The 26224-nt window shown below is 39.7% G+C and overlaps 1 protein-coding gene across 21 annotated transcripts in view; it reads right to left on the bottom strand.

Moving 5' to 3' along the window:
- The window catches only part of SULF2 (sulfatase 2), a 165187-nt gene that overhangs the window by 70081 nt on the left and 68882 nt on the right, over nt 1-26224 (bottom strand). The window contains exon 1 of one of the 21 annotated variants that reach the window (XM_068701029.1): nt 18176-18198. The exons of 19 other annotated variants lie outside the window; for them this stretch is intronic. The gene's annotated coding sequence lies outside the window, so the exon portion shown is untranslated. Of the gene's footprint in view, nt 1-706; nt 918-18175; nt 18199-26224 lie in introns of those variants that run through there. One more of the 21 variants, XM_068701039.1, reaches the window with a different exon arrangement.

Genomic DNA, 26224 nt, shown 5'->3' with positions numbered 1-26224 from the left:
TATTTATAAACTATAAAGCCACGATGACTTCAAAGATAATTAAGCCATCTTGTACTAAGTACGGTAACAATCACAGATTGACTTCTGACAACACCAGCAGGGAACAAACACACGTGCTTTAAAATAGAAAACGCAGGCAAGCGCAGTTACCGTTACACAAACACGCTCTACCAAGCAAACAGATTTTTTTGTGGCTTCACACAGCCCAAACCTGTCCGGACCTCCGTGACCAGACGCCCAGCCACACGCTCAACCCGGCTGCGCAGCCCCCCGACGGAGCGGCGGAGCACTGGAGCATCTGTGGGTTCGGGACCGCTGCTCCTCGCCCCTTGGGGACCGGGGGACACGGGCAGCGACAGCGCGGCGCCCACCGGGGCCGGGCACCCGGGACAGCACCCGGGAAGCCGAAGCAGGAGCCGGGAAATCGGGGCAGGAGCCGGGCAGCCGTGCTCGGCAGCCCCGGCAGGCACCGAGGCGCAGCGGGCGGGCTGCCCCGGGCCAGCGGGGCTGAGCTCTCTCTCAGCCGGCGCTGCCGCCTCGCACCGCCCCGAGCCCCCCCCATCCCCGGCCGCCACCCTCTCAGCCCCCTCCGGCTCCCGGCCGCCTGCCTCAGTCTCGGGGAGCCCCAGCAGCGGGATGCCCCCGGCCCAGCCGCTGCCCTGCCCTGCCCGGCGGGAGGCCTCCGGCCGCTCGTTCCCTCACTCACCCGCGGGCCCGGCCGCGCATCCCCCTCCCGCGGCCGACAGCTGGCTCCGAGGAAGAGGAGCTGGGGCGGGTGCTGCGCCTTTCCCCGCCGCCGCCCCGCGTCCTCCCCTCCTCTCCCTTCAAAAGTTCCTGCACCTCACGGAGCCGCCTCCCCGCACTGACGCAAGGCCCCGGCGGCGCGCGGAGGGCAGGCGGGCGGCCAGCCCCCCGGGACGGCTCTGCCCCCGGGAGCACGAAGCCCTCAGAGCGGAAAGAAGGGGCCGGGGTTGCGAGTGTGTGAGGTTGAGTGACTGACTGTGTATGAGTGCGTGTGAGGGTTAATTAACGGCCCCTCGCCCCCCCCCCGGGGCTCTAGGAGGGCGCGCAGGGGGTGGGCCACCTGAGGAGAGCCCCAGCCCTGGCGGGCGCTGAGGCACCGTCCCCGTGGGGGGCTGTAGTGAGGAACACCACCGTCGCTGCTAATTAAGACATGCTTAATCAAGCTCTTCGAGGTCTCTTCTGCAGGTACCACATACACTACTTGGAACATAATGCATTCTGTCCCCTAAACGTACATAAGGGTACAGATAGTATCTTTAAGAACCACTGAATCGTCATCTTTCAAAGATACTGATATATTAAGATGTTAAAAAGCATATTTTCTTCAAGCATTCCCTCCATGACAGTCACACACAGTACAGTGTCCTCTGACTGCACTGACACTTAGCACTACATCTAGTACTGAGTTGCACAGAAGTCATCCCACATCCCAAACCCCACTGTAGCTGCAGGTTCCTTGATTTTGGATTTGTATCTTTAAAATATCCATTAGAAGATATACATGTAAAAATAAAAGAAGATCTTACAGCACTTTTTTTTTTTTTTTTTTTATATCATAAGCCATTTTCACTGCAATATCAGTTTATGTGATTCAAAACGGACAGTATACATGTTTTCTGTGCAGGAACAATAACCGGGAGAAGAAGAGTAGCTGATTAGAAAAAGATTCTACCATTTCCCTACTGAAGGCAAAACCAGTAAGAAAATAAGACAGTTCCTGAAAACTCTTAAGGAAAAGGACTAGATGTAGTTTTAAAGAAAAAAAGCCAGTGCAGAAGAGACTTGCATAAAGAACTATAATCATGCTAGAAGTAAATATTTTGAAAAGCAATGGAAAGAGAAAAAAAAAATCTGATTTATTTGGTTTTTGCTTTAAAACAAACATTACTCCTAATGACCTAATTCAGACTTTGCTAGAGAAGGCTGATCATCCTGAATCTTCTTCATTGTTGGCTACATTCCTGACTACACGTAGATTTGATCCTAAATCAGCAAAACCCAAACAGCACAATTCCCCCAATGCAGTTATATCACTACTAAGGTACCCATGTGCTCAGGAATACACAATCCAAGTGAAGCACTGCATGTCAGTACAACTGCGTCCACACTAGGGGCTGCAACAGTATAACTGTACAAGTAACCACTCTGTAACAGTGAGTTACACAAATACAAAAGCTTTATGCAGAACAGGATCTATGTATTGCTGAGATTTTGATAAAATTGTTATATTGCTTTCTAAGATAACATTTGACCTTTTGGTAGTGACTTTGATCTCATGATAAAACAATTTACAGACAATTAAGTTTTATAACACACCCGTGAGCTATGATTTTTCTGTTTCCACATATTTTAGACACGAATTAGTGTCAGATAAGGCAGATGAGTCACCCAGAGCTGAAAAGACTATCAGCAACATGGCCAGGAACAGAAACCAGGAAACCCAGCATTTCTCAGTCCCCACCACAGGCCAACGGTTTGCCATCTGCAGTACACACACCCTACAAACCATCTCTGAAAGGGCTGCAGAAAGTAACTACCGACCCAAAAGGAAATACTAATTTTGCTGCACAATAGTCCACATATTACATCGGAGAAGAAAATGGACAAGCTCCCTTTTTAATGCATTTTTTTCTAGAGCACCGTAAATGGGGTTTTCCATTATAAGAAGCCCATGACCTAATAAAGTTACTTTTCATCCACAAGCTGTAATCAAAGATACTAAAACTAGTATTAGTGACAGTAGCGTAGCAATCTAAAGGTGATTTATTATTGCTGGAAAGTCTGTCGCAATAGATCGTTCCTTTCAACAAAAGGGTATATTCACCTCACAGCCAGTGCATGTAGTTTCCATTAATGTTAATGGCAGTTATGCAAGTGCATTAGGAGGATAATATGCCCCCTGGTTTGTGATAACCCTGTAAAGTAAAAGGGGCTTCCTCTCGAAGAGAATGGGGTCTCCAGCTCATGCATTTCAAAATAACTTGTTCTGGCACTGTCCCAAAACAGGAGGGATAACAATTTTGTATACTTGGAGAACAGTTTTCAAAGTAAAAGCAGTTCTGTGATTTTAGCTTGATTTTGTAATGCCAAAAATTCAAAGGGTATAGATGCATTTAAAATGCTGTGGTTTATTTGTAGCCTAGGGCAACAAAATCATCTGAAATTACTGCTAATTAAAATTAGAAAGGCCAAAGCTCATCTTGAGCTCAATCTGGCTACTGCCGATAAAGACTACAAAAAATCTTTTTACAAATACATCAACGCAAAACGGAGGTGACCTGGTAGCAGGTCACCAACCAGTTCTTCGTGGATGGTGAGGGCCACATCCTGCTCCCCATCCCCTTCCACCAGCTCAGGGTACTGGGTATCCAGAGAACAACCGGTATTGCCGCTAAAGACTGAGGCAAAGAAGGCATTGAGCACCTCTGCCTTTTCCTCATCTCTTGTAACTAAGTTTCCCCCCGCATCCAGTAAAGGATGGAGATTCTCCTTAGTCCTCCTTTTTGTGTTGATGTATTTATAAAAACGTTTTTTGTTATCTTTAACGGCAGTAGCCAGATTGAGCTCCAGATGAGCTTTGGCCTTCCTAATTTTGTCCCTGCACAGCCTCGCAACATCATTATAGTCCTCCCTAGTGGCCTGCCCGCTTTTCCAAAGATTATAAACCCTCTTTTTTCTCCTGAGCTCAAGCCACAGTTCTCTGTTGAGCCAGGCTGGTCTTCTTCCCCGCTGGCTCATCTTTGGGCACATGGGAACAGACCGCTCCTGCGCCATTAAGATTTCCCTCTTGAAGAGCGCCCAGCCTTCCTGGACCCCTCTGCCCTTCAGAACCGCCTCCCAAGCATGTCATTTCACAGCTCTGAATTATTTTACTGTACATCCAAGTAACTAATAATGCTGATTAGCTAAAAAATTAGTCTGAAAAATCCCCACAGAAATTAGAAGAGATATGCCAGCATTTCTTTAAACACCATCGCACATCTGTCTGCATTGTTAGGCACTAATTGAAAAAAGTGTCTCTGCACACTTGGCTTTGAAGGAGCGTGGCACAGAATAGATTGAACAAAGCAGGTTGGAATGCTTACTGAGCTAGGGATTTGGGCATAAAGGGGAACCACTTGGATCCAGGTGGCAGAGTGGGGATCCCCACCACTCTCCTTCCATCACTTCAGAGGCACCAGCTGAAGCTCATGGGTGGAGCATGCACTCACCAGGAACAGTCACCCCCCTAGCAGAGCACAGCAGGAAGAGCAGCATGTCTGTGGTACAGAGAAGCAACTTCATGGAAATGGCAGGACAGTCAGAGTCCAAAGTCATTAAAAAAAAAAAAAAAAGAACTTGCTGTGTGAGACATGTGTTCTTCCCCTCTTGCCAAATACATTGTGTTTCAGAGCTCAAATACCGTTTTCTTCACACATAGGTAAGACAGGCTGGCTTTCACACTTAAATACTTCAGTCAAAGCCTTCCAACTCTTCTTCAGACTTCCCAGCCTCTATCTTTGTAGTTACTTATCATATGTAAACCTCTCAAATCAGTAGTCATTTTGATCTCTCCTTTGCTTTCATATTTTGAAATGTAAACGCACATGCTTTGAGCCCTCTTTAAAGACCTCGAAAAAAAAAGCCAGCGATAGAACACGAGTTGATCTCGCTTGCATTTTCTCAGAGTAACTTACTTGACCATAATCACTTGAGTTGTACCAACTAATCTGTTCAGACCTCTTCCAAATACAGGTATGTTGTTGTTGTTTAAGAATCTGTAAACAACTGCATTTCAGTTGCATAAAATGTGCAAACGTTGCTTCAACAACAATTGGGAGTCCTATTAAGGAGGCATAAGCAGCACAATGCGAGATCCAATGCTCAGTGCCTTGATCCCACACAATGTAATGTGTTTTTTACTGCAGATCCAGCTCAAAATAACTTTGTGGGCAATTGCTGCACATTATCTTTTAAAGTCAAGTTACACTTTCTATAAATATGCATGCACATTATGGAGGAAAATGGTTTATATGTTTTGAGGTACTATGGAAATGGAAAGAAGGAACACAGCCAACAAAAGTAAAGGAGGAGGAAAAAAATCACCTTGCTAAGCAATGGATCTGCTCTCCTGTTTACTCTTCAGCATAAAAATAAAGATTTAGTACACTGTATGAATTTAGTTACAACGCATCAAGACAATTTCTAGTCTAATGATTAAAATTTATGTGATTAATCTAATTCACAAGAGTGCATTAAGTAATTCAGCAAAATATTGAAGCAACTAAGATGACTGGGAAGTTGTAAGAATAACAAAATTAACACACCAGTGCACTGATAAAAAGTGATAGGTTATCTAGATGGATAATACACTCAAAACAAATCTTTCCTGGAAAGTCAAACAGAAACTCATAGCAAACACTATTTATCAGAATGACTCTGAAGTGCACACACAAAATTAATATGGTTGCTAAGCATTAACATTGTTAATAAGGCTCAAAGACATCTCAAGCTCTATACAGAGGACGAAGTTCGTCACACAGTCCAGACAATGAAAAAGTCCAGCCCTCCTTTTCCCTATTAGTAAATCTCTCTTAGAATAGTTTCTTGTAAGCAACCAATGATTTAGTATTTTTAATAAAGAATTTTTCATTTCATAAAGAATTCAGCTATGTTTTCTTTGTTTTTTTTTTTTTTTTGAACATCTTAATCTAGTTTTCCCTAAGTAGGGTTTCAATGCCTTTTTAGCGTGCACACTGCATCTTATTCTGATACCTGGATAAGGCAGTATATAATACAAGATGTGAAAGATTAGTAAAAGTGAATATAATAAAGAAGTCAATAGCCCTATTTTCAAGTCATTGCCCTAATTTAAATAAAATCTTGTGAGAAAATCTTAAAAAATGAAAAAGATCTGTACCTATCTAATAACTACTACTCTATGATCTGGAAGTGTTAGAACAGATAAATGAATAATCAGCTGAAATGGGCCTTAACTCAACCTAAGCACAGTGTTCGTTCTTTTCTGTACATTTAATGTTAGTCCAGGACCTATGAGGTAACCACACTCTCTGCACCCTACATGTACATGGGGCACTCCAGACACCCTGGAGCAGCCATCTACATTTTCTTCCCCCTAACAGCTCCCAGCTAGGAGCAAGAATCCAGTGCATGCGTTCTAGCTCTTTGCCAAAGGCAGGACTGGTTTGCAGCTTTTACATTCAGCTGTATTTGCTGCACCCACAGTAGGGAGTACCTTCAGTTATGAAGACCTATTCCATGGGCACAAAATCCACACACACAAAAAAAAGGATACAACTGGGCTTCACTTTCATGAGAAAGGCTACATCTTACTGTTTACTTACTCTGCTTATCATTATGACTTTTAATTATTACTGTAAAGTAGTCCTCCATCCCTACCTCAAATACTTTCCATAAAAATACAGACATCTCAAATGTACATGTTTTAAGTGGGACTTCAAATCCACACCTTTACGAGACATTCAGAGAGCACAATATACACAACTGCCAGCACTCTGCATGCACAGAGAAGGCTAAGTTTTCTTAATTTTCTTCAGCTGCCTCAGTAGCAGAGGTGAGCTAACTTTCTGGTGCGGAGGAGGAGGCGTGATACCTGTTATGAGACAGCTGTTTACACAGGAAGGAACAGACATGCCCTAGAGCATGCTAGGCACTCCTTCAGGACTGAAATAGGAGGAGCAATCTTCAAAGCTAAATTTCTTTGAGTTTCACTAATACGTTAATCAATCCATCAGAAGGGAAAGTAAGTTGCATCTCTGATATAGCAGGGCGTGCTAGCAAAGCAAGAGGAGAAAGCTCAATCTTTTAAAACAAAGAAGCAACTCATCACCTGACAAACTTGGAGGTACTAGTGAGGAGGGGATACAGGAGAAATTACAAGAGAGGTTTAAAAAATCATAATATGCCTAAGACAAGCATCTCTGAAAATTATCATTTTTCTTTTTTAATTGTAGTTAATTTTAATATTGAAGCTTATCTTTTGAAGGTGTTTTGTAGATACCCCTTGAGGGTCAGAACTGATCCATCAGAAATAGAGGGGTTACTTCATAAGAAATATTCACCCAGGAGCCACTGGCATGACTCTCCTTCATTGATCATCTGCAAGTCCCTGGGGGGTTTCCTGACTCGCTTTCTGCGAGGCCAAGTGGTTCTGCAGGTTACTTCCTTTGGGGACTGTGCAGATAGACTAGCAAAAAGACACACAGTTTTGACGTTATGGTAACTTCAGGACTCCCAGTATAGGTGATGTGCACTCATTTGGAAGACCTAAAGCATACATTATGCATTCTCAAAGTATCAATAATTATGTTTTGAAAAGGTGGCTTTTAAATTACAAATCAACTATTTCATTCTTTTTCCCTAGGTGCCCAGGGCAGAGATTACCTACATAATGTCTAAAGGACTTTAAAGTCAGCCAAATGCTTTATACTTAATCCAAGACAACAAGGAAAATACTTAAGCAGAAACACGTCCCATCACTGCTGGAGAATGCTCTACTTCCATTTCCAGAGAGTTAAAAATAGAGCTGAATCCACACATGAGCTTTAGCATCACTCCCCTACAATCTCCTTTCAGCAAGCAATTATTAAGATTTTGCGTGCAACACAGATCTGACTGCAGTACTGCACTGGTAACAGCCACTGACTCAGTGATGTCCTAAACGCACTTCGCAAACCTGTTTCCTCCTCTTTCCATCTTTTGTGTTTATATGTTAATACATTCATAATAAAAGACTTGATTTCTGTTCATCTTTCAAAAGTTTCAGGCTGATTACAGGAGTTGTCTTAAGTACTAAAAGTAAGTCTGCAGCTACTCTCTACGTTCAGAATCTAAGCAATTATATTTATTTTTCCTTACCTTCTTATATAAGCAGAAAAGAGATTCCCCTTCTGTAATCTGACTAGCATACTGGTCTTCCACTTAATTATCTTAAGCCTTTTATTTTCTTTCTGTCACATAAGTACCCATCTCAGGTGACTTATACCTATGTTTTCTTCATATGTAGAGCATGTCTGAATTATTATTTGTGACCACAATTTCTCCTTTCAATTAAGAAAAATAACTTATGCCATTTTCTCTAGACTCACAAGCTGCATCCTCTCTATTTGCCATTAAAAAAAATGTAACTTACGGTCACTGTAGGAGCATTGCTGGCTACAATTGTATTTGGCAAAGAACACATTAAGCCTGATTGGTCTCTCTAAACATTGTTTTTCTTTTTTCATTAAACATCTGAGCTGCCCTATGAGGTCTGATCCCGTATTCCTGAATTCAGAGATTGTTTTATCACTCACTTTATTAGAGGTCTGTATGTTTATCACTAAAAAGTCTCTGGATTACCAGTGAACAACAAATTAAAGTTCAGAATTCTTATGTCATTTACACACCTAAAATGGAGTGAATTGATTTTTCAGAAGTGGTTAGCACCCACAGGAAACAGTTCTGAACATTTATCTATCTTTCCTTAGGTCCTGAAATTCCACTTGAACTCTCTTGACGTTTGGCAATGCAATCTTCTTATTTACACTTCAGTTGGCTTTACATTTTTTCTATACCTCATTACTCTCATGCTTTATCACAGTAGTAATTCTTGAGAATCTTGTTCATCCCGAAGTATAATAGAAATCAGTTACTTTCCCTACAAACAGATATTCTCATGCCAGATGCTGCTGTTAGGTGGTAAAAGTTGTTACCCTACACTGAACACCTGACCTGGTATGTGTACTGCACATAAAAAAAAAAAAAATAAAAAAAATAAAATAAAATAAAATAAAATAAAATAAAATAAAATAAAATAAAATAAAATAAAATAAAAAACAAACAATTTGTTAAAATGAGATTTTAAACTCAAAATCTATTTTTGAAGATTTGATGCTTAAGGTTTTCTGAAAAGCCCTGTAGTACCAGCAAAAAAAGCTGCTGGAGGTACCTGTTGAATCATCACACAGATTTTTAGTAATAACAGTAGTAAAACCAAAAACTTACCTGCTATCTAACTGCAATCTGCTAAATGAATGACAGTGAAGTGCCAATCCATACTCATTGCTCAGTATTAAAACATTTTGACTTTTGTTTACCAGCAAAGGTCAAGACAAACTTCAGGCTTAAAAATTTCCGGCTGAATAGATTTTAAGGCTGAACTCTTACATGAAGTGGAACGTTTTATCCAAAGGGCTCTGCCTGCAGTATTACATAACCCAAAGGTGGACTTCCCACTCTCCAGCAGACTTTTGGCTTGCATATTCCTAAACGCACACAAGATTGCAGACAACTTTTTTCTGACCTGCATCAGTTTAGTACCAAGTAAATGAAATAGTCTGGTTCTTTTACCAAGAAGAAAGCATTTTCAAGTGAACAGAACAAGTATTTCACCAAAAGCACTGTGACACACTTACTAAATCGGAATCTATTCAAGCTTCCCAGTTTTATGATTAAAAACCTCTAAAATGCCTAGAGCAATTTTATTTATTTATTTATTTTAAGGAAACTATCTTGGGCATAGAACTCTTGCAAAACATGATGGTTCCAATATCCAAGACAGGAAAAAGGAGAAATATATGCAAATAAAACCCTAGTCTCAAGCTCATCAAGTCAAAAGCAAAATGAGTTGTATCAGGTAGCACCTGTTCAGAATATTTGTTTTTAAATGTTGCATGAATTAGTAGAGGTTTAATTTAAACTAGTGTGTCATCTGCCAGAAGGAAGCTGATAAAACTTCAAATGCTAACAGGGGAAAACATGTAAATTTTTTTTATGGATGGCAATTTTTTTACAGCAAAGTTAAATATCTCTTAAAGACAAATGAAATGATAAGAAGTTAGGAGTAATATTTCATCTTCTTGTCTAGTTGGTGTAGGCATCTTTCAACATGTTTGTGTTCTACAAAGATTGTAAAAGGCACTAACAATTGTGATAAAGTTTTTTTCTGGAAAAAAATAACACCTTTAATTTTACTTGAAGTATTTTTTAGTACAGACATCTATTAAAATTCAAAACAATCAAAACCAAAAGTGCCTTAATCATCTCTCAAAATACGGAAATATTTTTATTTAAGATTAATATTCATGAAGGAGAAAGTAGCATTTTGAAAGTATTCTTAGGCTGCAGTTGGTGATTTGTCAAAACCAGGCTGAAAAGGATGGAGATGTATGATAACGCGTTCATTTTACATATTCAGCTGTGATTTTTAAGGTCAAAAATATTAACGTTGAAACCATCTCTGCTTAATTAACTCCTCCCTTCTGCTGCTCCCCCACCTGATAATTCCCCTTTCTTATCCTACTGCTATGTGTAATACATATACCTAAAATAAACCCTTGGATCTGAACTCCAGACAGACAAGGGCCAGAATTTGCAGCTTGCAACTTTTCCTAAAGATCAGCCAATTCCATACACCTCAAAAGAAAAGAGTTCCCATTTGGGATTTGAACAGCTAATGTTAATGTTGTTTTTGAGCAGGTTTCCCCCTCCTCTCAGTACGAGGAACAAGTTTTTAATCAAGAATTCTAGCTTGGAATTGTATTTTTTGGAAGAACCTCATCCTTTGCAGCTTAGTATAAATTTATCGTATTTCCATACATGAACTGTGCATATGAACTGTTTGGATCAAGTCCATACAGAATGTCCTGGATGAATCCAGACACTTCAAACTGAACTTCTGCAGACAGAAACACCAGGAAAGGTATTCCAGAGTTAGTGCTGCAGCACATCAAATTTGAGCAGAAGGTGCTCAAATAATGACCAGCCATTTCCCACTGTGTCTGATCTTTTGCAATCCAAATCCAGCCTGCTGTTTGGCTGACACTGTAAAACAGGAAGATGACATCTGCATCACAACACTACATTATCATCTGGCAGCACAGTTCACATCTGAGGTCACTGCATTTAACTGAACTTGACAAGCTTTGGCTGTTTATATATGAAAATATCAAAGTGATAATTCTGTTAATTTTTAGCTTAACTGGTCTAGCATACTTTACATTTTCTAATACATTTTTTTCCTTTTTACCTATTGCCATTCATAAATAAATCTCAAATGGATTTACAAATTAAGTAGGGAATATTATATTGACTGAGAAATTGAGCCACAGAAAGGTAAAATGACTTACTCATGGTCAATTCAAGAGGCCAGCGAGCCACCTAAGTGCAGATACCCTGGGCTGCAAACCATTGTTCTGTTTGCTAGGCTGCACCTTTCCAACTTGAAGCCCATTGACCTCTGGGCCTCCTCAAACAAGAGCCAATCTATTGTCAGAAGACAAATTCACTATACAACATCCACACCTGCAACAAAGTGCTAACAGATCAAGTAGAAAAAAGATTTAATCTCCCCTCTTCTAAGGTTAAATCTTTAAGCTACACAATATATAATGACCTGCTTTGCTTACGATAGCTTCTATACATGCATCACAAGTATCAGCCCACCCTGTGCTAACTGCTCTCCTTGATACTCCCACACACGGCAGAACTTCCCCACTAGTGTTGCCAGCTGAGGTCCCAACTGTGCTGCACGAATTATTACCCGTTGAGATTACCAGAGCAGTAACGCAGGGCCACAGGCAATGCACGCTCAAAGAAGGTTATTGAGGAACAGCAGATGAGAAATGCCCTATGTTCTAGAGAAGCTTGTGGGGCAAACCAGGTGTATATGCACGGGTGTGCACGTGCACCCAAGTGGGACCAGAGGAACGCTCCAGCAGTCCCTGCAGTGGGCACAAGGCACGTGTGTTTCCAGGGGGGTGGGAAGAGGTGGATGGAGAGGGTGTGGTGAGGGGGAATGGTGGGGTCCAGCGTTGAAGACAATAATAAACTTCCCTTGCAACATATGGACTCACATACCAACTGATGTTAAAACGAAAATAGAGAATTTCCTTAACACAGCCTTAGTGAGGTAGTTTGTTTTCCCTATGTGGCATTCCGGGTTCTCTCACGACTCAGACAGATACATTTACATTGATGACAAGTGCTCAGTTCCTCAAAAAAAAAAAAAAAAAAAAAAAAAAAAAAAAAAAAGTAAATCATCAGAATACAAAGTTTAAAATAAATAAGTAAATAACTGGCATCTGATACAATCACATAACTTCAGGTTGTTAGAATTTATTCAAGCTCTGTCCAGTTTGTGAGGAAAAGAAAAAAGGTAAGTAGGAAAATACCAACGTATTTACCATGGGAAGTCATGATTAAGGACCTTACTACAACAATCAATAGGCAGTCTGTTTACTTTGATCCCCTTCTGATCATAAGCACCAAACCCAAGAACAAAAAGATGAAAAAATTTGCAGCTGAGTGTTCAATATCCAGAAGAAAATATAATGTTCCAACCATGTCCCTTTTGGCAGTCCTTAAATGACATCTCTGCTCAGAGATCTTGGGACTAAAACATTTATTAAAACTAAAATAATGCAGATTTGTCTGTAGCAGAGTTGATAACATGCAATGGTGATAACTCACAAAATTTGCATGGCTCTATCAAGTTTGCACCTACCAACAAACTGCCTCGAGGATGTTCTGACACTAATGTGTCGTATGCACGCTCCTCACATCCTTGAGAAGCTCCACTGCTAACAGAAGCTGAAGTTAGAAATCACTGCTCATCAGTTTTTGCCTTGTGATCAACTTTGAATATCAGATAAACCTCAAGGGCTTGTTTTGACTTTTGAAAACAGTTTTCCCTCAGAATAGAACCTTTTTCTTCAAGCAGCGCCTTTTTTTGCCCTTTTCCTCCTTAAAAAAATCTCTGCAAGATCTAATTTTCCACATATATTTACAGTTGTGAGCACGTGCCTGGCAAATCAGGAAGTACAAATCTCAAGCTGAGCGATAAAAACTCTTCGCTGCTGGCAGCATTATCTCTAAATACATACATATACATATATACACACAGACATATATATACATATATTTATATATTCTATTTTAGGATAGCCTGAGTGGATCAAACACACACACAACAAAAAAAAAGAGCTGACTTTAAGCCATTCTGCCAGTTCAGACACGTTCAAAAATGTTGTAGAGGTAATTTTATCCAGAGAGACTTTGTGCCAGATCAGGTATCACTTCTCCTCCCATATTTTAACAAAATAAATCACATGGTTGGCTTAATTTGGAAAAAACAAAACAAAACAAAACAAAAAAAACAACCACCACACCCACAACCAAATAAACAAACTAAAAAATAAATCTAGTTTTTACTTCCAGATGATCCAGTACTGCACAGGTCTAATCTTAATGATCGCAAATGCAATCTTATGCATGAAAATGTTATTCTCCTTGCTTTAATACAGTTAGAGTGGGAGTGATAACATTTGCCTATCAGACCTAAATGCAAGGCAGAAGATGAGACTGAAAGACACTCGACTTAGCAGGCTGTGTTACAAAGCGTGGGCTCCCCAGATCTCTTTGCCACAGCAATCCCACAGCAAGCCTTCTCAAGGTTATGGCAGATACTTCTCTTCCTTCAGTTTGCCATGTGCTCATTTCCTTAGCCTCACTGCTAAATTTAAAAAAATTAATTCAGGGTAAAAGAGCATTAGGCCTGCCTCAGTGGCTACAGAGATGAACCCAGGTAAGTTAGAAGCCTAAGTTCCTCAGTAGTTTGACCTGTTTAATGAAAAGAAACAAATACTGTGGCAAATGGTATAGCACGGATATGGATACTATTAACTCTATTTGCATCTGTAAGTCTTATAATATCTAGCTGATTTTGATTTTACTTGATACACACCAGTCCCTGATTGTCCCCTTTCCACAGCAGCTCAGTGAGCATAAATGATCTGTTTATCTGGGTGCTTTTCCCACACACCACTTCTACTGCAATAGAGTATATCAAATAAACGGTCCAACTACAGTGGTCTGAGGCAGCGCACATGAAATTGCAGTTTATGTTTAGCAGCACTATTACACCAGATTAGAATAACTGGCATCCCGAATTTTTACAACTCAGTGTATTGCATTTAGAAGTGGCCCTATAGGTTGTTCTACATCAGTGCTTATATGATGATGAATCCTTCTGGAATTTAAGCATTGAAATACTTTGTACCCTTCCTAACATATTAGCTTAAAGGTTAAGTATTACGCTAATAACGGCTATTTCTAGGGGGCATATTAACTGCACGAGATTGATGTTGGTAGGTACAACGAAGCCATAGCACGCTCTTTGCTGTAACGGAGCACAAGTTCTCTTGCTGACCTACAGCTATAGAAACAAATACGGACTTGAACAGCTGTGCAGCAGCTACTACTAAGTTAAAAAAACTGAACTGTAATGAACTACAAATTAACTACAGCACTGTAAACTCAAGTACAATTAAAATGTGCATAGTTTGAAGTTTTCACATACTTTTATACATACTGTTACTCAGACAACACTGCAATTTAACGTTAAATGTGCATCAGAAGCTACCTGACAGGCAGCAGTCAGCCTCCTGCCATCCTGATCTCAACAAATGCTTTTTTTAAGAGTTTGGGCAACACTCCCGGGCATTTAGCAGCTATTAAGTTTTAGTAACTCTGTAAATCAACAGTGATGCATCCTCAAACACTTGTACGAGCTCGGCAGCATCTTTCATATCTACAGCTTTATTAATGCTTCTTTTTACCTCCTGTGACTTAGTAATGCACATGGGAACAGCCTTAGCACGACTAATAACAAAGGTCAAGTAGATTACTAAGTAACTGATTCCAGGGAACTGATGAAGTCAGAGTGGGTGCCTTCGTGAGCATTTTCAAGCAGGAAGTATTTATTCTTTATCTTTTTAAATTAGTCAGTCAAAAGAAACAGAACTCAAACAGAAAATCTGCAAAACATAACACTAACTGAATCACTTTCAGGGACTGATTGCCACACTTCCAACCTTGGCATACCTACTTTCCCCATGATTCGGGAACTCTTTGGGATGCAATCTGACTATCTGGTACTGAAGCCATTCCTTCATTTATTCTATAGGCAGTGGGGAAACAGATGTTCTGACACTGAAGGCAGGAAATTGCAACACAAAAAACAGAGCCAAAGAAAATAAAACTCCTCTTTAGAGGAATATAACTACACCGAGATAAGTGAATATTCCTAGAAAGAAGAGATAACTAACTACAGGTAAGTAGGCAGAGGAAATGGTATCCTGAGTTTCCTCTTTACAGTTAGCCATCTTCCTGAATTGAGTTAACTGAAGGAAAAATCATTATGTATGACTAAAGGTTTTCTGTGCAAGGCTGGGAAAACAGACTATCAAAAATACACTTGATATCTTTAGGCTGCATAAAATGTATGTAAGAGAAAATAAATGGAATACTAAAATATCATCTCGGTTTACATTTCCCTGTGTTTCTGCCAGTATTTCTTCAGGCAATTCACACATGGCAGAAAACAAAAACTTCTCCACCTACCTAACACGATGCTGTTGATGTAGCAGTATTACATACCAGCATTTAAGGAAAGATTTACCAAGCTCTTCTGTCTGCAAAGTTTTTAAAGAAGCACTATTTATAATCTACAAGCTCATAAATAAGATTCAGTATCTTCATCAATAGCTTCTGTGGCAAACAGGAAAAAAATAATGAGGCAAAACATTCAAGTCCCAAAGTTTGGAAGCTCTAGTCCCCAGCAAAGCAGTTTAAATATTTAAGCTGATGTGCAGCAGAGGCTAACCTGAGGCTTTCAAGTTTAATTTCTGAGAACAAGTTTGAAATTGTCAGAGTTCTACCCATTTGCTAATTAGCTAGGACAACTACTTATCAACCCTGGTGTTCTTGTGACTGAGCACTCTTACTTTGTTTTTATCGGTGCAAATCAGTGTAAAAAGGTTCAAAAGCAGAGCCTGACTCATTTGAAGGCAGCAGTATGTGACAGCTACTTCGAGTAGTTAAGTACTCGGCAGGGTACAAAACATAACATGTAATGCTGCTCATCTCATTCCACACCTGTAGCAATCTAACCGATCACACACATGCAGAGTACAAGGGAATGAGGTTCAAAAATTCCTGACTCCTCTTGCTTTTCTACAGAGCTCACACTGTGTAATCACATTCTTCCAGTCAGACCCTAATTCAAATTGCAGCAATCTAGGAAATGTTAGCTGAGTTTCTCAGTAGTTTTTCTTCTATCATCTAATATGAAAAATTTGATGCCATCCCAAGTACCTTTACCCTTGACAGAAATAACTTCCTTTACAATTGTGCATGAATATAACACATTTTTAAAATCACCTGATTCCTAGAATACAAGATTTCCTCCTTATTCGCATAATACTTAAAAACTAAGCAAATTCAAAGCCTTTGACACTGCCTGCACTATGGCTTTAAAAAAAAAAAAAAAGGCCCAACCACTTAATTTCCAAACACTAAGGACCACTGTTAGAAAACAGTGTATCTTTAATATACAATATATTTCAAGCAATAAAGCTATAATTACCATTTTGATTTGAGCTTTGCAGAGTTTAGCACACTAAGTTTGATTGCAGACAGGAATCTGCTTGCCTAAACATCTGTCAGCTGTAAAAAAGGAAGCCACCCTACCATTCAGGGCAGTAGCATACGTGCATCATTTTCCTTAGCATGACTTTAGGAAGACCAAGTACTGGTCACTGACATTTTTAACAATGACAACTTTGAAGCTCTCTGTTTATGCATTTTCCATTTCTACACTAAATGCAGTAAGGTTTAGCCATGCAGACTCCTAAGGCTAAGCTAACTGAAGAGTGTGACCAACCAGATAGGATTGTACTACAATTTTAAATGGTAGGAAAACCAGCCAGGTTAGATTTGGTAAGCAGCGTGCTGCTGCATCCGTTCGTTGATTATTCTCATCTGGGTGAGCCATCATGCATACCAAGCTTGCTGCAGTTACACTAGGAAGCATATTTGTGATAGATCTGAAGTAGTTCTCCCTGTTTTGGTTATTACTGCTGTTCATTTAGAACACTGTATTTTTGGAGTCCAAGGTTGCTTCCTTAGGTATGTTGGAGCTAACATATCTGCAGGTTGCAAACACAGTCTACTTCAGAAGCAACTTAATGCTGGTATACACGAGTGTGTGCATCCAAACTGATGCAAAAACAGGCCATTAAAAAGAATAAAAAGAAAAAAGTGAATCATAGCTTGTCCCGCAAACATTTCCAGGAACCAATGTCATCACATGCTGCAATGTCAGAGGGAAAAATATGGCATCTGCAAGACTGTCTGGAGATTTCAAAGGAAATATGCCCTGATGAGCTCAATAAACAAGCCAAAGTTTATATGCAAGACATTCTGTAGAACTCATGTGGAAAATTCCAGCACCGTCAAAATGAACCCTTTAGCAAAATTATTCATTTATAAAACAAAAAAAGAACAAGAGGGACAAATCACAAAACACCTAGGCTTACGCACTTAAGAAACAGGTATTAAAAAATTAGAGGGTCTCATTTTCTTCAGCAGTTTATAAAGGCAATATTTTTATTTCACAGAGGCTTGGAGTAAATGCCAACATTTCTTTAAAGAAATAAGCCTGATACTGCATATTTATCAGGCACTCAGGGGATCTGTATGGTAAAAACATGCCAGTTATTTTACAGAGAATATACTAATTTGTTTATGCTCCTATAAAGCACCTTACTGTGAGCAGGTATAACACTGTATATATACTGGCCTTATGAGGCAACTGCAAAGCCCTGCATGATTGACTGCTATGACTTACAGAGAAAAATCACTTTATACATTGGCTGCGTTCCCTTATTTTCTCAGTACAGCTGTAATAAGGAGTCTTGTTATCTTAAAAGAAAGAAAAAATATCAGAAGCCTTGTTAGGGGGCTGTTTTATGTAGAAAGCCACATAGACAGCAGATAATTCAACCTATATTGTTTGTCCTCCAGCCTCACATTTATTGTTTATTATCAAATGAAATGAGAGCACAGCCTGCAATTTTTTTCCCCCTGCATTTCTGCAATACTTGGCATTTTGAAGCTTTGATTAAAACATATCCTCTTTTGGCTATTCAGATACATAAATTCACCATCTAGAAAACAAAATACTACAAAAATTCTAACAGCTGCAAGGTGCAATTCACCTGCAAACCAAGAAACCCATTTCAATGCCCTTTGAAATGAATTTGCTAGAGTGGAGTCTTCGATATGCCAGGCTTGCATTTTTTGCACATACCTGTCACATCCAACAGCATTTGCTGCTTCTGCCCAAACTGAATCCACTCCTTCATTCCTCCCTCATCAACGCACACTTTTGTCTGTGAAGCATCAGCCTGTTTTCATGATTTATTTATTTCAAGTCATTTGGTAGTAGCTGGAAAGTCAATAGGTGCATGTTAAAATGATTTTTCTTAATTATTTAAAGCCTCAGAAGATTAAAAAACTCTTAATGTGAACTGACTATTCACTAAATAATGCTCAAAGAATAAGAACCCCTATAGCCTTTTTAAAAATAAATAAAGGACTTGACAAGCTAACTTCAAGAATAACCAACACTCCTATGAACACACTGCCCCTCCTGATACAGGTTCATACGGTTGCATATTGAGTAAAATCCATTGATAACAGTGAACTGACATTGACAGATAAGCACCAATGAAGATGTATAGTGACCATCTTTTAGCCTTTGGTGTTGAAATAACGTCCAGCGTGTGATTAATGGACGCTGCATTTGTGAAAAGGTGCTGTCATCATTAAGGATTTCTGAAGCAAGGTCTGTTCCAACATGTTGTTAACACAGCTGAGGTCAGCACAGAAAGATGTCAACTAAACACTAGAAACTCCTGAAACAGCTTGTGAGAGAGAAAACTGGTGAAGATGCACTTGACATTCAGTAACAAAAGGCAGCTAGCTTGGTGCTATAACTTTTCTCTTTGTTTTGAAGGTGTGCACAAATCAGTAAAAAATATAATCAACTGAAATGAAGCTGACTTGTGAGGAGTACACATAGAGAATCTTCTGGTAAAATGAAACTATCATGAAATACATTACCTTTTAGGAGACCAGAACAGTACAAATTGATCAAATGCTCATTCTGCTCTACAGAGAAATACATTAATATGTATTAGCTTCCTTCATCAATCAGAAGTTCCAGAAATTGTATTCCTCTTGCGCAGATCAACAATGTTTTCTCTGCTAGCAGCCTTTCATGTGTATAGCAATACATTTCACACAAAACAAACATTTGAAGATGTTTGAACTGTTTAGAACAATGCCAGAACTTATTCAGTAGCAACTTCCCAGCACAGAAATTTTAACTTACTTTCCAAATCATCACACATTTTTTCCAGGAATGCCAGTGAGAGACCTTGAAGAAAACTTGTTTTGTATTTCACAAGCAATTTCTAGGATGTCCTGTATGCCAACTGCTGAGTGATTTGAGTATCTTCCTTGCAGCAGTTTTGAGACTATGAGTCATTTGGAAGTAAGATGAACAGGATATGCTTGGTGTGGTTACCACATTGTTTGAGATTTCGTGAAGACTGTCCTTCCAAATAAGCAGGAAGTGCTCCAAAGAGATACAGAAACCATTTCCTGGTACGCACAGAAAGAACTTGCCTTGAGGAGAGAGCAAGTCGCTGTGAAGCAACTTCTGTTTTCAGACAAATGATATAATACGCTTTATAATATGCAGAGAAAAGAAATTCAACTTCTACTTTAATAGGTTAAGATAATTGCAACACTTGATATAGTTTATCTATGGTTAAGCAAGTTGACTTATTAACACCCGAGATGTAATTATGCATTTGCCCAAGAAACACAAGGAAAACCTCTGCCCAGGTATCTAAGATGCTTAATTGTAAATCTGCAATTATTTATGATAAAGTTAACAGAACTCAATTGTTGTTGCTACTGTTTACCATAGCTGTTGATACTGACTGACCTCTTGTAAAATGCTCCTCAGCTTGAGCAGAGATAAACAACACACAAAGCTGTCTTCAATAGCAAGGGCTGAGCTCTGCCTGCATTTTTAGCTAGTATTTCCCTGAAATTTCTGGTGTCCTTCTGAAGTCAGATACACAAGTAGTAAAGGAAGGAAGTAGTAAAGTAGCCTCAGGATAAAGGTGAAAAGAGTCTGTCTCCCTTGCAGTGCATCATATTGGGTAACAGACACACTCTCCCACAACACAGAGCTGCTGGCAGAGGAGAGCACGCTGCCCTTTGCAGAGTCACAGCCTCTGTTCAGCTCCCTGCACCTCACAGTCAGGATCAGAGGCTTAAACACAACCTGTGGTGCTAAGAACACAAATATAAACACCACATAGTAGGAATCAGTTTAAAAGACTGAAGTCCTCTATCCTCTTCTCTTTCTGTTTTAACTCTGTAAATCAGCAATTGTTATTCTGAGTCTATGGGAAAGGGCAATTCATATAGAGTCAGTGTGCAACTTCAGAAAGAAAAAACACTACACGTTTTCCCATCTTCTCAAACCTGGAAAGGAAAATATCATGAATTGTATTTTGTAGCAGTTTTTTTTAAACTGTAAATGTTCATTTTGTTACTGCAAGATCCTCAATGGAAGCTTGAATAGGAATCTTCTCTTTTATAATGCTTGAGGGAGAAGCTTCTACATGTTAAGGACTCCCTTGCCTTAACTGAGAGCTTTTCTAAGGAGAACCGGGCAGGGGCGTTCCCTCCTTGTGACAGCAGGCAGGATCCTCCCTGGTTATTTCAGGCAGGAAGCAGTATGCTATTCACCAGAGCCTCAATAAGTGACAGTTACTTTAAGCCATGAGAAATGTTTTCCTATTGATATGTCTAATCCCCTGATGATTCAGCTGCATAGGGAAAGAAGAGCTCAGAAGCCTTTCATTTGGTCACAGACTGCCTGGAGCTCTCTACACTTTAAATAGACAGTGAGCCCATTGAGAAGGAAGACAGACATGTTCCTTTTGCCTGGTCAGATTTGAAGCCAGACTTAGAAAGTGAGGGGCTGAGGAGTGCAAGTCAGCCTGCTGTCATATATCACAACGCTGAGTTTTACAAGTAGCCCAAGCATTTGTCAACAGCAAGATCAGTGGCAGAGCCTAACCCAGACCACTGAAGGAACTGGTGTGGGGAGAAAAAACATCAAAATTTTCCTCGAGATAGGAGGATATAGGGTCTGTTGTCCAATTTTGATGTCATCTGCTTGGCAGCACTGGTCTGTCTTTGCAAGGCCCGCAGTCACAAGACTCATCTGTGCTTTAGGTAAACCTTTCTTTTGTGAGAATCCCCACCGCCAAGCTAAGCCTCACACAGCAGAGATGCAGCTCTCAGGGAACTTGAATTGCACATCTGTCCAACTAGAAGTCCATACCGTAACAGCGTGCTTGAGCAGCAGCTGGCAGCAAGGCAAAGCCTACCCTCTGATGGACCCCAAGAAGGGTGCACAGCCCTCTCTGACTGCCCTGTGCTCAACCATCTTCCCTGCTGCTGCAGCTAGGTGTGGAGCTGACCTACCGAAAGGAATGGGGAGCAAAAACCTTGTTTCAGTCACCCACCACGCACATAAAAAAAAAAAAAAAAAAAAAAAAAAAGATGAGAAAGAAGAAAGAATCATGCACAGAATGCAAGCCAACAAGAACCACCAGACTGCACGTAAAACATAATGCAGTGATGTTTCCATTCCAACAGCCCTAGGAGTTTAATGATGCAGCCTGATTGATCAGATAAAACATAAATGAACTGCCCAGAACACAGGTAACACCCTACTCTGCAGGATTAGGAAGCAGAGCAGTCACAGCCTTTGTCTGTGCTGCCTTCCTTCTCTTTACTGGCAGAATACCATTTCTGACAGCGCTTTTGCAAGCTCTTCAAGAAAGCTTCTTTTTATTTCTTGCACTGTAGCTCAGACAAGATTATTAAAGAAAAAGAGGTGGATTAACTACTTGACAGTAATTGGGAAACACCTCGGGATACAAGTTCTGTTCTTCCAAGAAAAAGGGTTAAAATTAAAATAGCTGCCTTTAATGGGACTCAAAGATCAATACCAGACCCCACAGCAAATTAATAGTATGTGTAATAAATGAAAAGAGGTTGCTGCCAGACTGCTGGGAAGTGTCACTGGGAGAGGGATCTGGGGATCCAAAATGACTGCAGGCCATACTGTATCAGCTTCCTCACCTCACCGCAAAAGAGAATTAAATATCAGAACCACTAGACAAAAATCAAACGTACAGCACCTCTCAAGTTCCACTGAGAAGATGTGAATCCTCCAGAAGAGACCTGTACACGGTAAGTGGATTCCACACAGGTCCTTGGGGCTGAGAAGAGTACAAAAGGATAATAGATCAGAGTAGAAATTTCCCCAAAGAGCCAACAGAACGTGGGAAACACAAGGAGTGAAGAGATTTCAGAGTATTTTCTATAGAGAAGCTGCAAAGGGTGCACACAAGAGACACAACGGTGCCCCTGAGCCCCAGAGCAGTGATGCAGCCAATTAAAGAACACCAGAAGAATGTGAGTATCTGGAATGTAAAGGTGTGAGGGGTCAGTAATGAGAACTATGAAAACTATGAGCTCCTGAATTCACAATAGTTTAAAGTTACTCAAAGTTTCTCATGCTAAATGGCAGAGCAAGTCCTTACACAGAGTTTAAATTTATTCAAAAACAAACAAACAATAAAATAAAATAAAATAAAAAAACAAAGAAACACAAACAAACACAAAAGCATCATCACTGCACTATTTTTCCCACCAAATGAGGAACGTTTGAAAGTCTTCAGTTTTGCCAGCAGAGATTTCTTCTCAGAAAGAGCTGGTTGCAGCACCAGATGTGTGCAGAAGCTGTTCAGAGTCCTCAGGGACTTCTTGCTATTATGTCTGCCCCAGGAGAAGAATTCTGTGCTTTCTGAGCTTGTTCACACCCACACACTTTTTGCAATGCAGACTCACTTCAATAGGCAGGGATGGCTTCAAGATACCTTAGACATTTAAATTTGTGGCCTGGCAAAGAGTAAACACTTGAAATAAAGAACTTCAACCAAAATCCGCAGCACTGTTTCCTGCAGGACTTGGTCTTTCTGGGAAGGCTTTCTTCTCCAGTACATACTACTTCTAACCCCAAGAGGCTACAGCTCCAAGCAGTCCTTGAGCCTTGTCTCATCACTGACACCCACTCCACTTTGTTACATTTTCCTGCTTCCTGGTGAGTAAGACAAGGAAAACTGTTCTGCCCCTTGGTAGTCTTTTTTTTGTGAACAGCCAAGCAAAGAATTAAGTTAGATGCTCAACAATGCCTAGTGCTTTTAATCACTAAATTATTCCCATTATCTCTTAGCAGCTCTAACTTAACCTTCAGCTTTGCCCTGTACCATTGAAAAGTCTCTGCCTTCGAATCTGTAAGCAATCTTCATTTTTTCCCCCCGTTTTAGGAAGTGCAATTAGTATCTCAGTCCCATCTTATAAAACAACATTATGTCAGTCATTTGGTACCTTATAAACATTTGAATACCGGAATCCTTTTAGGCACATTCACAGTAATTGATATTGGCTGGTTTTTCCTCTCTGCCAAAGTCTTAGCAACCTTAATCAGAAGTTTTTATTAATGGTCCTTTAATAACTATTTGTATCAGACAGATACAGTGAAAAGCTCCAAATAATTCAGTTTCAAGAAGTAAAGCAGAAGACAGAATTTTGTTACCTGTATAGGATACAAGGCTATTTCTACAATCAGCTTTCACCAACCTAACTGAGCAGCTGTGAGGTCTGCAGAACAACATCTGAGCTAACTGTGCTGGCAAAAGCTTCAATACCCCTAAACAAGGATAAAAACATGAAGTTACTGATATTGCATTATTTTGCTCACATGTTTATTAGGTTGGAACAAGCAATACTGGTATATTAGCATTTTGATCCACAGAAATGGAAACCTCCTATTTTGTATATATAACGTAGCTACTTAACCAGGAAGAGCCAAGACTCAAGAAGTTCTTTAGCATCTTAACATGCAGTGAAACTCTTGAGAAGATGGATGCTTAAATAGGAGAGCAAGTGTGGGTCTCAGCCAAATTGTTCCAAGTTCAGACACAGCCTAAATCCATAAAGCCTTTAAATTATTTTGTGAAATTTAGAATTTGTAGTAGTGCAACCAAGGCAGGAAACAGTTCCAGTTTCACCGTCTGCCAGTATTTGCTAGCAAGAAGAAATGAATCAAAATAATATATATCAGAGTTACATTAAAATGTGCCTGAAGCACCACTGAAAGAATTTTTGATTTTTGCCTTTTTTCTTCCTCCTTATTACATCTTACACCCATGAATTACTCTATTCTCCTGGTAGCCCACATCTCCCACACCACACTATGCTACCCAGAGCATTCAGAAACTTCAAGCAAAGGACAGAACTCTACAGAGTTACTGGTATTTCTTTCCACACAGGGTATTTATTTTATAAATTGGGCATTGTATTTTAACAGCTGGAAACTTAGAGCTTATTACAAGTGGAAAAAACAAATCAGAGTTATCGCTGTCAAGCGAATGAATTTGGAGTGGAAAAACACAAAAGCTATGTTTATGTGCACAAATGACTTACTACAGAAATACAGAAAAATATCTAATCTGTAGCTACAAAACATGCTGGCCACCATAATAGTATTATACGGTGTAGATGGATAAAAAACACCCAACTATATATGAAGTTTATATGCCGATTTCCTTATGTAGCATCTGTTCTGATACAACAGAGTAAGCAGACTGCAACAGGCGGGGATGAGGAGGTAAGATTTCTTTCACTGCATTTTAAACTGGCTGCAGCAGATGCCTTTTTTAGTCATTGGAAGATTGATGATTCCATTATTTGTAGTACTCAGCAATAAATCTCTGAGTTTAGGCTAAAGCGAGCACTTTTCCCTACTTTACGTCTTCCATTACACTGCTATTCATCATGTTTAATCATTCATTTACCTCTGACTGCTACTGCACTTGGGGAGGACTGGCACATTATTGATTTTTGACTTTTACCCTTTAGAAGCTGGGTAAAGGGCTTTGTGACTGCTTAATCAAAAGTGACATGACGAGAGCAGGGGAGCTGCAGACCTTGGGAAATAGCAGCTAAACAACGTGCCAAGTTATGATGAAATGAAATTAAGAGTCAACAAAGAAAGCAAATTATAATAAACTGAAAATTAAAGTGGATACCCCCAGGAGCCCAAAGAGTACAAAGCACTGCACTGCCTAGTAAAATACATTTCTGGGAAAGAAGAGACTAAGATTAAGCATGAAGATTTACAACCTCAAGTTCTCACAAAAAGAGAAATGTAAAGCCATGCTCTGCTAAAGGAGTGTGAGATAATGAAATTTCAGTGAAGTATGTTCTCAGTTGCTTATAAACCTTTTTCCTCAAATAGAGTGTCTGTCTGTTCAGTACTCCACTAGCAAACAAGCAATGCAAGTAACACATGGTAAAATATTTTGATAGCTGGCTTATTTTCTGTTTACCAAAAAAATGAAGAGTTAAAGAAGTCAGAGAACTCTATTCATACCTTGAATAAAGCCTGCATTAAAAATAAATTTCTGCTATAATATCTAGCAAATTATGCAATAAACAATAAAAGGTAAGTATTGTTATCAACTCCAAATCAACAGGATGGTAACGCCAACTTCACATTTTAGACAAAGTGGTGAAAAAATACACATGCATAACATGGTGGTTAAAATTATCCAACTTCTTGTCTAACAGCTACATATATATGTATGTATATGCTGTCTCTTTAGAGAGGAGGAAAAGTGAGAGAATTCAGTATCTTTTTCTATTGCCCTTGATATTATTATCATTTTTTTGTCCTAAATTATGTCACCCCAATTCAAACCACTTTTTTCTTTTTAAAATATATATATACATATTAATTCCCATTTTGCCCACCTGTTATATACTTGGAAAAAAAAAACAGTAAAACAAATAAAAAATGAAGTAATGGGTTTTTCTAACTAGTTATTTCACACATTTTACCCTTCTCTGCTCTAGATTTTACAAATCATCCCAGCAAAGATGTGAGAAGAAACCTCTGTCTGTTACATTGCGGTTATGGTTAGATAAATAAGCACAGGTCTGTTCACAATAACAGTCCCATAGTACACGGCATGCTGGCCGGCCTCTCCTACTCACATTAAGGCAATCTGTCCACTTTATTCCTCTTGAAAGATATTATCTATCAGCTACCAATTCCCATGCAAATGTATGCCACCTTTACTGACTTAGCTTTTACAGTGAGATCCCCAGCTGATTACCCCAGCCATGTAAATGC

The sequence above is a fragment of the Anas acuta genome, chromosome 16 (assembly GCF_963932015.1).
Source record: "Anas acuta chromosome 16, bAnaAcu1.1, whole genome shotgun sequence".
Taxonomy (NCBI): domain Eukaryota; kingdom Metazoa; phylum Chordata; class Aves; order Anseriformes; family Anatidae; genus Anas; species Anas acuta.
Note: the sequence above shows the minus strand (reverse complement) of the source record. Positions and strands in the feature narration are given on the sequence as shown.